At 38.8% G+C, this 11,416-nt stretch overlaps 1 pseudogene; it reads right to left on the reverse strand.

Annotated features, from left to right (window-relative positions):
• Window positions 1-10,450: 10,450 nt before the first annotated feature.
• LOC122732016 lies at window positions 10,451-10,756 on the reverse strand (annotated as a pseudogene).
• Between the last annotated feature and the right edge of the window lie 660 nt (window positions 10,757-11,416).

The following is an 11,416-nucleotide window of genomic DNA, read 5'->3' on the forward strand; positions in this document are numbered from 1 at the left end:
GCTGGAAATATACCTACAAAAGCAGTGTGTACTCTGAAGGAGATTGTATTCTAACAGGGGCAAATTCCACATAAAGGAAAGTGGTGACCAGGGAAAAGTGTTTTTATTTGGGAAATCACTAGGATTCCATAGGAACTTGAAATTGATTAAGACACCCTTTCCAGAAACAATGGATTTGATTATGGCTCTTAGAGTTGGAGGTGACAAAAATTAAGAGGAGTTAGCAGAGTGGTTGGAGTGAAGATGAGCTTGCATGGAACCCTGTAGTTCAAAACTGCATCTTTGAATCCCTTGTTATTCAGTTGTTTCACTCATGTCTAATTCCTTGTGACCCCATTTGGGGTTTTCTTGGCTAAGATCCTGGAGTGGTTTGCCATTTCCTTCTCTAGATCATTTTACAGTTGAGGAAACTGAGGCAAACAGAGTGAAGTGACTTGCCCAGGGTCATATAGCTAATAAGAACTAAGTCTTCCTGACTCCAGGCCAGGCACTTCCTGACTCCACTGTGCCAACTAGTTGCCCTTTTGAATCCCTTGCTTTCTTTGAAGCTCCACTCAGAAGTTATCGCCTATCTCCTTTTTCCTGTTCTTTCTCCCCCCCCCCCACTTTTTAGTACCCTCTATTCAAATATCTTGTATTTACTTCTATGTCATGATGTAAAGGAATACCCAGTAAAATGTGAGTTTCTTAAGAGTAGGGACAAATTCAGTTTTATCTCTGTATCCCTTAGTGACTAGTACTGTGCTTTGAACATGGTACGTGCTAACTCTTTATTATATTGAATTTAGTCCCCCTGTAGATCCTGATGATGCTCCTTCCAAACAGGTAACAATAACTTCTGTTTACAAAATACTTTAAGGTTTATGAAGTTCCTTCCTCACAACAATCCTAATAGGTGGGTGATGAGAGGTCAATTGATTTGCTCATGATCACATAGAACATGTCAGACCTGACATATTCCCCTTTGCTGTTTTTGTTCTTCCCTTCAAACTTTCTTCTAGGGATTCCTTTCAACAAGATACCCATGAGTGATATCCCTAAGGGACTGTGTGATGATGTACTTTTCCCATAGAATTTTGATTAAAAAACCACTTAATATTTTGAAAGTGGCCATATTGTGAGTGCTTTTTCTTTCTCAGGGTCAATCCTTATTTCTCTGTTCCCATAAGAGAGTGGCGCATACATTTGACAAATGCTCCTTAGTGAAATCAATCAGCAACTTCAGACCAACAGCTTTTCAACCAGCAAACACCAATGCCTTCAGAAGTTTTTCCTCCCATTCTTCCAAGGTCTGTCCACACTCTAAGTTGTTCATATCATCCATAACTTTCTCTGTGAGTTTCTGAAAAGTGACTGTTGCTCTCAGTGACCCTTTGTGACTATGTCCAGATTGACAGGACCCCTTTGGGCAAAGAAGGACATTCTTCTTCATATCTTCTACCATGGGGATCTGCTAATGTCCACTCTAACACAGTGAACTAACTACTAACTGATAGAAACCCAGCCAAAGTAGCTGAACTCGTGGTGTGGTCTACTGATTCATGTTAGAATGTTTATTCAGGGTTTGCTAGTCTATACACAAATCTTCTTTTGTACCATATTTTGCACCATAATACTGGTACACATATTCTATTCCTATAAGATGGTGGCTCATGTATATGACAAAGCTACTTGGTGATATTGACATTTGTCAGTTTGTCAACAGAACCCTCTACTAATTCAGTCTTTATTGTCATTCTAGCCAATGGTCCAGAGCAATAGCTACAGGGAAAGTTATTGGCCAAGAAAGCTCCAGCCTCCAGTCCCTTCACTGATTCCTGCTACTTGTTTATATGACTATAATTCCTGACCTACAAAGGTTTGTACTGAGTACTCTTGGGTGCATTCAGAATGCATATGCCAATTTTACTCACAATACTAATAAAGATATGACTAGTCTAGCTCCTGGTGGTCTCCCCTGATAGGTCTTAATTCCTGAACTTGAACTGTATTCTGCAATGCAGCCATCATGGCCTAGACATTAGGCCCAGAGCCAATTAGGAGAAATATAAAAATTCATTTGGCATATGAGGAAATTAGTCCACCAGGATGGTGACTCAACCAAGGTTATACCGTGATCTAGTGAAAGAACTAAGATTAGAATCATAAAATTTTTAGACCTATAAGAGACACCTGAACTATTCAATCTAAAACCCTCCCTGCCATTTTTTTTTTTTTAGCAGATGCCTCAGATTGGTGAAATAACTCACATGGCCAGTCAGTGACAGAGCTAGAATGAAACTCCTATTCATCTAACTCCTAGGTTAGGACTTCTTTTTTAGGCCTCTTGTCAAGATCTCTTTCTTAGTACTGCTTTCCTTTAGACTCAATGAAAGTCATCCTCAGCAAACAAAATGCTTTCCCTTTGAAAAACATACTCTTGCAAGGTATCTATCAGAGCCCGTGTTTATTGATCTTGAGAGGAGAGTGGGGGCTCCAGGGAGAATAGGGAAGTCTTTTCTGCCACTCTGGCTCCTTATCTGAGTAATCTTGAGAGTGGTTCTAGGTTTGGGGGTTTGTTTTCGAGTGCATGTGTGTGTGTGTGTGTGTGCGCGCGCGCGTGAGGTTGAGTCTGTTGAGATCTGTTTATAAGCCAGAATTTGCCTGTTGCACATTTTATTTTTCTAATGGTTCTCAGACACGATGGTAATAATTGCACTGTGCAGGATGGCCTTCTATTAAAGTCTCATGATACTAAATGGAGTCTGGATAAAGATGAGGCCAAATTAAAACAATAAATATTCTCTGGTGCTTGCTTTAGAGCCCACATAGCTGAATCTAACTGGAGCATCTTTCTTTTACAGTCATCCTAAAAAGCAAAGGTAATTTGGGAGTGTTCAGCCTCTATGTGCTAAACTCTTGACAGAAGGCATGGAAGAACAAATATGACAGGCCTTGCTGAAAGATATAAACAAAAACAAAACCTTCTGTGCTAGAAGATTTGGAAGAAGTAGAGTCAAAGCCCATAACATTCCATAGGGAATATTGAACAGTAACAGGTCACATCCATTCTTTCCTCAGTGCCTAGTAAAGCAAAGATTTTCCTGCAAAGAAAATAACAACTCCATATCTATTGAGGTTTAGATGAAATAACTTACACATCTACTGTGCTTTAATATTCATCAAGTGCTTTCCTTATAATTACCCAATGAGGTAATTAGGGCATATATTATCCTTTGCTTTTTTCTAAAGAATTGAAGTGATTCACACAGTTAGTTAGTGATTCACAGTGAGTCAGGATTCAACCAACAACTCAATAGTCATTTGCTCTAGAGGTTCTAGGGCCAGATAGCATAAGGTTATTTCTCCAGTGAACACCTTGGTAGTGGAATGATGAAGATGGCTACTTAGTAATCAGTGATGTCATTAAAATTTTAAGCCCAGTATCATGCACTTTGTGGATGCTCTGCAAATATTTCTCTAAGACAGAGATCCAGTAGCCATGATTTATAATCTTGCTCCGACACTAATAAGCTATGTGACCCTAATTGGTTACTTGATGCCTTTGACCTTGATTTCATCATCTTCAAAATGGTAAGAAAAGTCCCTGCAATATCAATTTCATTGTGGTATTGTAAAGAAATCACTTTATCAGCTGTAAAGTACTACATGTGATGCCGATGAAGGTGACGATGATGACGACTGTTCATTTATTCACTAACCAAACATCTACCATGTGAAAAATCGAGTGTTTGAGGAACTGGATAAAATGCAAACAATTCATGTCTGACCCTTCCTCCCATAGACTTTATAATCTATTAGAGGGTATGTGACATAGAGACAGATCTCATGCCTTATAGTAGCTATATTAGAAAAGAGTAATCAAGTCTTAAAGGAAATAGAAAGCACAGGGCTCATTTCCAACTGGGCAAACAATGAAAGCTTCTTAGATGAGTTTCAGTTTGACTGTGAAGAATGGGTAAGATTTCAAAAGTCCAAGAAGGGCAACATATTGTAATAGAAATGGAATAGGCAAAAAGTTCCACAAATCACTAGACTTTTTGTATATTATCAATTAAATCTATTAGAAGTCAGAAGAGGAAATTCCATTCAAAATAATTAGAATAAACATAGAATGCCTGGAAGTTAACCTACAAAGAAGTACTTCAGGTTTAATTAAGCAAAACCACAAGACACTTTTATAGAAATTAAGGAATTTTTATTGGAGAGATATTCATTGTACATGGTTTGGTTGTTTCTATATTATAAAAATGATATAATTACCTAATTAATGTATGGATTTAATGCCAATCCAAGCTGCCATGAGGTTACTTTATGGACTCAATCAAAATAATAACAAAACTTACCTGAAGGAACAAAAACTCAAGAATTTTAAAAAATAGTGGAAAAAGTAGAAATGAAAAGATCCTAGCTTCATTGAATCTCAAACTGTACTATAAATTATTAAGTATCAAAACTATTTTCTACTGGTTAAAAATAGAAAAGTTGATTAATAGCAAAGACAAGATAACTAAGACCCTGAAGCATTTGAATATAACAGCCTCATGTTTGATAAAAATTTGAACATGAACTCCTTATATGACAAGAACTATAGGGAAAGGTGTAAAGCAGTTTGGCACAAATTAGACTCCCTCCCCACCCCATTTTACACCATATATCATAATAAGCTCTGAAAATATAAGTGATCTTAAAATAAAACCCTAACATTAAAAATGAAGAGAAGAATGGAAGGAGGTACCCTTCAGATCTATGGGTAGCGAGAAAATTCTCAAATAAAATAAGTGACAATAATAATCATATAAGATAAAGTAGATCATTTTAATGCATAAAATTTCAAAAGCTCTTACATAATCAAAAACAGTTATATAATATATAATAAGAAGATTGTTGAAGGGGGAAATTAAAATCAAATATTTATGACAAAGGATTGCTATCAAGATATATAGTGAACTGATATATCGAAGCAAGAGTCATTCCCTAATCAGTTTCAAATGATGTATTCTTTTAAAAATTAGTTTATATAAAGGGATGTTTCCTGCCAAGGTATAGAAAGAATTGAAGTTACCCACATTTTCCTGTCAATACCCAGGGCACACTCTCCCCAATCTGACCTCAGCCCTTGGGCAGAGTGGGCTCAGACTTAACAGAGTTTCCACATAGCCTTTGCTTCTAAATGCAGTATTTCTGATATGTGGATGAAGCTGCAATTCTGTTTCTGTTGGGCTGAGTACTACTTCTTTCCATCTGGCTTCTGGCAGCTGCTGACCTGGACTTCAGGAACTCTTGGGCTTCTGTTGGTTCAATTTCCTGAACTTTTAAAACTCACAAAGTCATAGCCATTGCCAATCTCATTCATCTAAAAGTGAGGAAAGAAAGAAACAAAAGAGATTGGAACAACAGCAGGGCCATGAGCTTTTGGCTACATGGAGACCCACCACAATTTATCTTCTTTGTTCTAATGTCAGCTAGCGCAGCTAATGCCAATTTTCAGGAGAAGAAAATATTCAGAGTAAAGCAGGCAAGCCAAAAAAGAACAATAACAACAATGACCACAATAGTATACAGGAAGCCACATTAAAAATATTAAAACTTGGTTAAAATATGTAATCAGCTGCAGAAGACTTGACTGAAATAAAGCTCCCTCTTTTTAGCAGAGTGGTAGTAGACATGGAATGAGTCACATCAGATGGTGACAGTGTGTTTGTTTTGTCATTCAGTCAGTTAATAAGCATTTATTAAACACCTACTATGTGTTAGTCACTGTGCTAAGCTCTAAGGATACAAATATAAGCTTTGCTGAATTAGACTTGTTTGTTGTAAAAAATGTTCTATTGTGTTTTGGGAGAATGGCATATAGTATTGGGAAGTGAGCATTATATTTTAAAAAAATTAAAGATCACTTATTTTTAAAATAAGTTTTAAAAATCAACAACTCTAGATGAAGTGGTATCGTAGAGTACAGGAGATTAGTGTCAAAGGAACTTGGTTCAAAACCCAACTCTAACATTTACCAACTGTATCACCTGGAAGGTACAGAATGACTATTTCCTAATAATTGGAATTGTGCAGAAGTAGAAGGGATGGTCCCAAGGGACAGTGAACTGTATATCACAGCAGTCCTTCAGCAGAAGCCGGAGGGCAGTTTCTCAGAGATGTTGCAGAGGCCATTCTTCTTCAGGTCTTGGTTGGATTCGACTATAGATGAAACCCAAGATCCCTTCCAAGCCTGCAAAGCCACGTGGTCCAACCCCTTTGTTTTATACCTGAGGAAACTGAGGCCCAGGAGAATTGTTATTTGTTTAGAGTTACAAAGGAAGAGAATAGCAGAGCCATAGGTTGTCCTTTGGTCCTCTGATTGTACAACTTAAAGGGAACTATGCTTACAACTATATATTCTTTTTTTCTTTTCTTTTTTTTTTTGGTGAGGCAATTGAGGTTAAGTGACTTGCCTAGGGTTACACAGCTAGTAAGTGTCAAGTGTCTGAGGCTGGATTTGAACTCAGGTCTTCCTGAATCCAGGGCCGGTACTCTATCTACTGTGCCACCTAGCTGCCCTAATTGTATATTCTATATCTATACATCTATACTATTTCCATTTTTGTTTGAATCTTATGTCTGTATCATCCATATCTAGATATATCTATATCCATATGTGCTCATCTATAGATATGCCTATAGGGATATGGAGATATGTCTATAGAGATATATCTCATGAAGATATGTGTGTATAAAGTATGTATATGTATATCAGTATATCTATATTTTTACCTATTTATATCTTTCTTTCTGGGGGGAAGGCACAGTGCCTCAGTGCTAAGCACATTTTCTAGCACATAGTAGGCACTTAATAAGTGTTTATTGTTTGATTATTGAGGATATATCAAGATAGATATCTATCCGTAGAGATAGATACCTGTAGACATATCAATATCCTTTTACAGTGAAATGTCCATAGACATCTATAGATGTCTATATAGATCTATATACATATTTAACATATCTATGTGTATATATGTCTGTCTGTCTATCTATCCCTTTAAGTATAAAGTTCTTTGTGGGCATGCACGTGTGCGTGTTTGATTGCTATCACTACAGTGCCTCATTTTAATTTTCCCTTTTAATCATGTCGTGATCAGCCATCACACCTATCAATGTATGTCAGCTTGTGAATTGAATGGATGCTATACTCACCCTGTTCTCAATTTTTAAAACAAAGTATTCTCTTTCTGTGTGTGTGTGTGTGTGTGTGTGTGTGTGTGTGTGAGAGAGAGAGAGAGACAGAGAGAGAGAGACAGACAGACAGACAGAGAGAGACAAAGAGTGAGAGACAGAGACAGGGAGAGAGAGTCTGAGACAGAGAGAGACACAGAGAGAGAGATAGAGCATACCCTGCTGGTGGTGAGAAGGAAATTTGCTTGGTACTCCCTGCACCTTACTTGTCAGGTGTTAGGTCCTATGTGCTTCTATGGTGCTCCATACATGAATAAGGCTTTTGTTGCAAACTACACATACAGAGGGTTCTTAAGCCGATGTCTCCAGAGGGCCAAGCTAGTAAACAGAGCTCCTATTCACGTATCTCCTGAGTGGATTTGTTTCTTGCTCTGATGCATTTCACCCCTTTCCTTTTGGGCCTTTATCTTCCCTTGCTCAAAGCAGTCAGTAGCCATTTGGTACTCACGGTGTCTCTTCTGGACAGCTATTGAAATATCCTTATAATATTTCTCCATTATAATAGGGATTGTCAATAGTGCAATTCCTTCTCCGCCTGTCTTTTTGAGACATAAAATGATACCATTCCATTGCTCTAGCATTCACGAGGACAAAAAAAGACATGTACCTTTTTCACTGTGGTGACAGGTGGGCAACCACTACACTTTGCCATAGTCGGGGGTATTCATCTTTCCCCAGCAATCAAACCAAAGCATTATTTTTCCACCGTATGTACCTTATTGAATGAATCACTCACCTTTTAACTCTGGACAGATATAATAACAAAAGCTCATATGGTTATAGCGCTTTATAATTACAGAATGTTTTCAAAAAGATATGTTCACATCATTTTTACAATAACCACAAGAGAGATAGTACAAGTATTTTTCTCCCTCCCTCCCTTCCTTCTTTCCTTCTTTCCTCCATCCTTCCTCCTTCCCTCCCTCCCTCCCTCCCTCCCTCCCTCCCTCCCTCCCTCCCTCCCTCCCTCCCTCCCTTCCTTCCTCCCTCCCTCCCTCCCTCCCTCCCTCCCTCCCTCCCTTCCTCCCTCCCTCCCTCCCTCCCTTCCTTCCTTCCTTCCTTCCTTCCTTCCTTCCTTCCTTCCTTCCTTCCTTCCTTCCTTCCTTCCTTCCTTCCTTCCTTCCTTCCTTCCTTCCTTCCTTCCTTCCTTCCTTCCTTCCTTCCTTCCTTCCTTCCTTCCTTCCCTGAAGGAGGTAAGGGGGAAAGGAAAAAGCATTTATTTTATTAAATACCTACTATGTGCTAGTACTTTACAAATATTTTCTCATTTGATCTTCATGACAGTTCTGTAAACTAGGTGTGATTATCATGCCCATTCTATAGTTGAAGAAGTTGAGGTAAACAGGGTTAATATACTTGTCATGAGGTCACACAGCTAGTAAATGCTTGAGGACAAATTTGAACTCAAGTCTTCTAGACTCCAGGCCCCAAGGCTCTATCTACTGAGATACTAAGCTACTATTGTTGTAGCTGTGATTTCCTCTGTGTGGAAAACTCTACCCATTACTATCTAGCTACACTGGTGTAGCTAAACTGGTGTAGGGACTTTCCACACCAAAGTCCCTACACCAGTGTAGCTAGATAGTTCATGGGAGTTACAGGGAACCAAAAAGTTATGTGACATGGCTGTAGTCAAACAATCAGTAAGTATCAAGGTCCTGACTTCAACTTGGGTTTTCCTGACTCAAGGTCAGTCTTTTACCAGTACCCTACTGTATCTCTGGAAAAGTAATATCATGCCTATTTTAGAGATGAGAGGATTGAGGCTAATCTAGGTGAAGTGACTTGCCTACTGTCGTGTAACTAGTAAGTAGCAGAGCCAGAACTCAGACCAAGATCCATATTTCCCCCACTAAATCATGTAGTCTCTTTAACATTGGAATAAAGGAGAAATCACATTTGGCCAAATGTGATCTCTTCAGAAAAATGACACAAAGTTAACATAGTTTTATGTGGGGGCAGGTGGAGGCAGGTAAATCATTATATTGTTTAGAACCAGGTCCTTATTTCATTATTTATTTTCTATAATGATTTAAAAAATCTGCCATGAATCTTTTGTAGCAGTACTAAGTGGGATATAAATACTCAATAATAAATAAATAACGAGAAAGGAACTGTATGTTGACTTATAGCTGGGTGATAACTCACTTGCCTAGTTCCTTGAAGGTACATGCTTTCTTTCTGTAGAACCTGTTTTGGTTTGTTTTGTTTTTAAAGGAAATCTCAGGAAGAAATTCACTGCTGACATTAGCTCTTGATGTAGGGACTAGTCATATTGTTACAGTTGCAGCAACATTAGATGTGGAAGGGGTGAATAGAATATTCACTTGAATTTTTATTGATATTTTTAGTTTGGAGGTTCCTTTCATGTATTAATATGTCTCCTCCCCTCCCCATTCCTCTGGTTTCCTCGTCTCTTCTCTTTCCTACCCCTCCTTTTCCTTTCCATCCCTGGAAAGCCAGCTGATGGAGTATTTAAAGAAGTTTGAGTGTGAGAGTAACAGCGTTTTTCAAGAGGGAAGTGGAATGGTTGGTTTCTTCAATACTGAGACAGCGTAACAGAATCAGAAGAGGGTAGAAAATGATCTTAGAGGAGCCCCAACCTGATTAGTGGCACATCTCTTTGTATTTCACATCTTTGTCAAAAACCTCCACAGTCATCGACTAGTTAATAGAGACTCCTTTCTCTAAATCTAAAGTAGGCTGCTCCACTCCTCATCTCACTAGATTGGCTAGGTTCTATAGGATTCCCACCTTTCTTAAGCCCACTGGACAGCAATGCCCTCTGATTCTTCCCTACATGTAAGGTAACTTGGTTAAGAAAATCCTGTTTCTACCAAATGAAGATCTTTCTGAAATGAACAATGTATATTTCCTTTTATGCATTCATTGGGCCAGTACTTGTGGGTTCCTTCAATATATTTCAAGTCCTCCCATGTCCCATGGCTAAAACAGCTTTGTATATGCTATAATGATGGAATAAATTGTCTCTAACATCTCAAACTCAACATGTCCAAAATAGATTTTTTTAATCTACATAATTCCTTTATTAGGACTGCTGAACATAATTTGTAAACAGCCATTCATGATCAAAATTCTCAGGTTTATGAAACCAATTTAAATAGGGTCATCATGGTACATGCAAAAAAAAAAAAAGAAAAGGAAAGAAATCTCATCAGCAGAGACCTCTGTTTGGAATAAATAAGGCAACAGACAACAGTTACTCCTTCTTAAGGTAGGCTCTCAAGTTGGGCCTCTCTGACTTCTTCATGCTGGCGAAGATCATCTTTGTCTCCGGGATGTACTTTTTGGGCTTTTCCAGGTATTCCATCAATGTATCATCATCTCAGGTGATGCCTTTTTTCTTGTTGGCATTGGTGTAAGAGAACCTCGGAGCCTGGCCGGTCTTGCGGCCCAAGAGCCCGCTCAGGTTGGAGCCAGTCTTGTGCTTGCCCACCTTCTCCATGGTGTGGCACTGGGCACACTTCTGCATGAAGATTTTCTTGCCCTTCTCAAAGTCCCCCATGGTCAAGTCAGCTCAAACTGCAATCATGCCTGCTCACTTGATCACTCACTTTCCACTGCTGGCCCAACTTGTGTTTCCTCTGAACAAGGACAGCCTGTACATGCCCAAAATAGAATTTATTACCTTTTCTCTCCCCACCAAGGTCTCCTGTCTTTCCCTATTATTATGGACAGAATCACCATCTTCCCAGTCACCCAAGCCCATAACCTTAGTGTAAATCTCGATCTTCAATCTCACTCACCTATGCATCCAATTTGTTGCCACGTCTTCGTTTCTACCATGAAAACATCTTCTGAAAACATATTCATTTTCTCTCTCCACTCACATAGTCACTTCCCTAGTCCAGACCATTGTCACCTCTCCCCTGGATTATCACAATAGCCTTCTCTCTGCTCTTTGTGTCTCTCTCCAATTCAAACGATCCTCTGCCAAAATGATCTTCCTAAAGTGTAGGTCTGACTGTGTTAATAACCTGCTCAATGAGCTTCATGGCTTCTAAGTTGTAGGTAAAAGCTCTTTCTCCCTTTCCAGTCTTCTAGTTTATTCTCCAAACACTCTGTATGCATGGTCTACCATGACCAACTTGCTCTTTCTTGAACACAGCCTGTACTCCATCTCTCATCTCATCTCCATACATGCACATGATGTATCCCATGCCTC

The sequence above is a fragment of the Dromiciops gliroides genome, chromosome 6 (genome assembly GCF_019393635.1).
Source record: "Dromiciops gliroides isolate mDroGli1 chromosome 6, mDroGli1.pri, whole genome shotgun sequence".
Taxonomy (NCBI): Eukaryota; Metazoa; Chordata; class Mammalia; order Microbiotheria; family Microbiotheriidae; genus Dromiciops; species Dromiciops gliroides.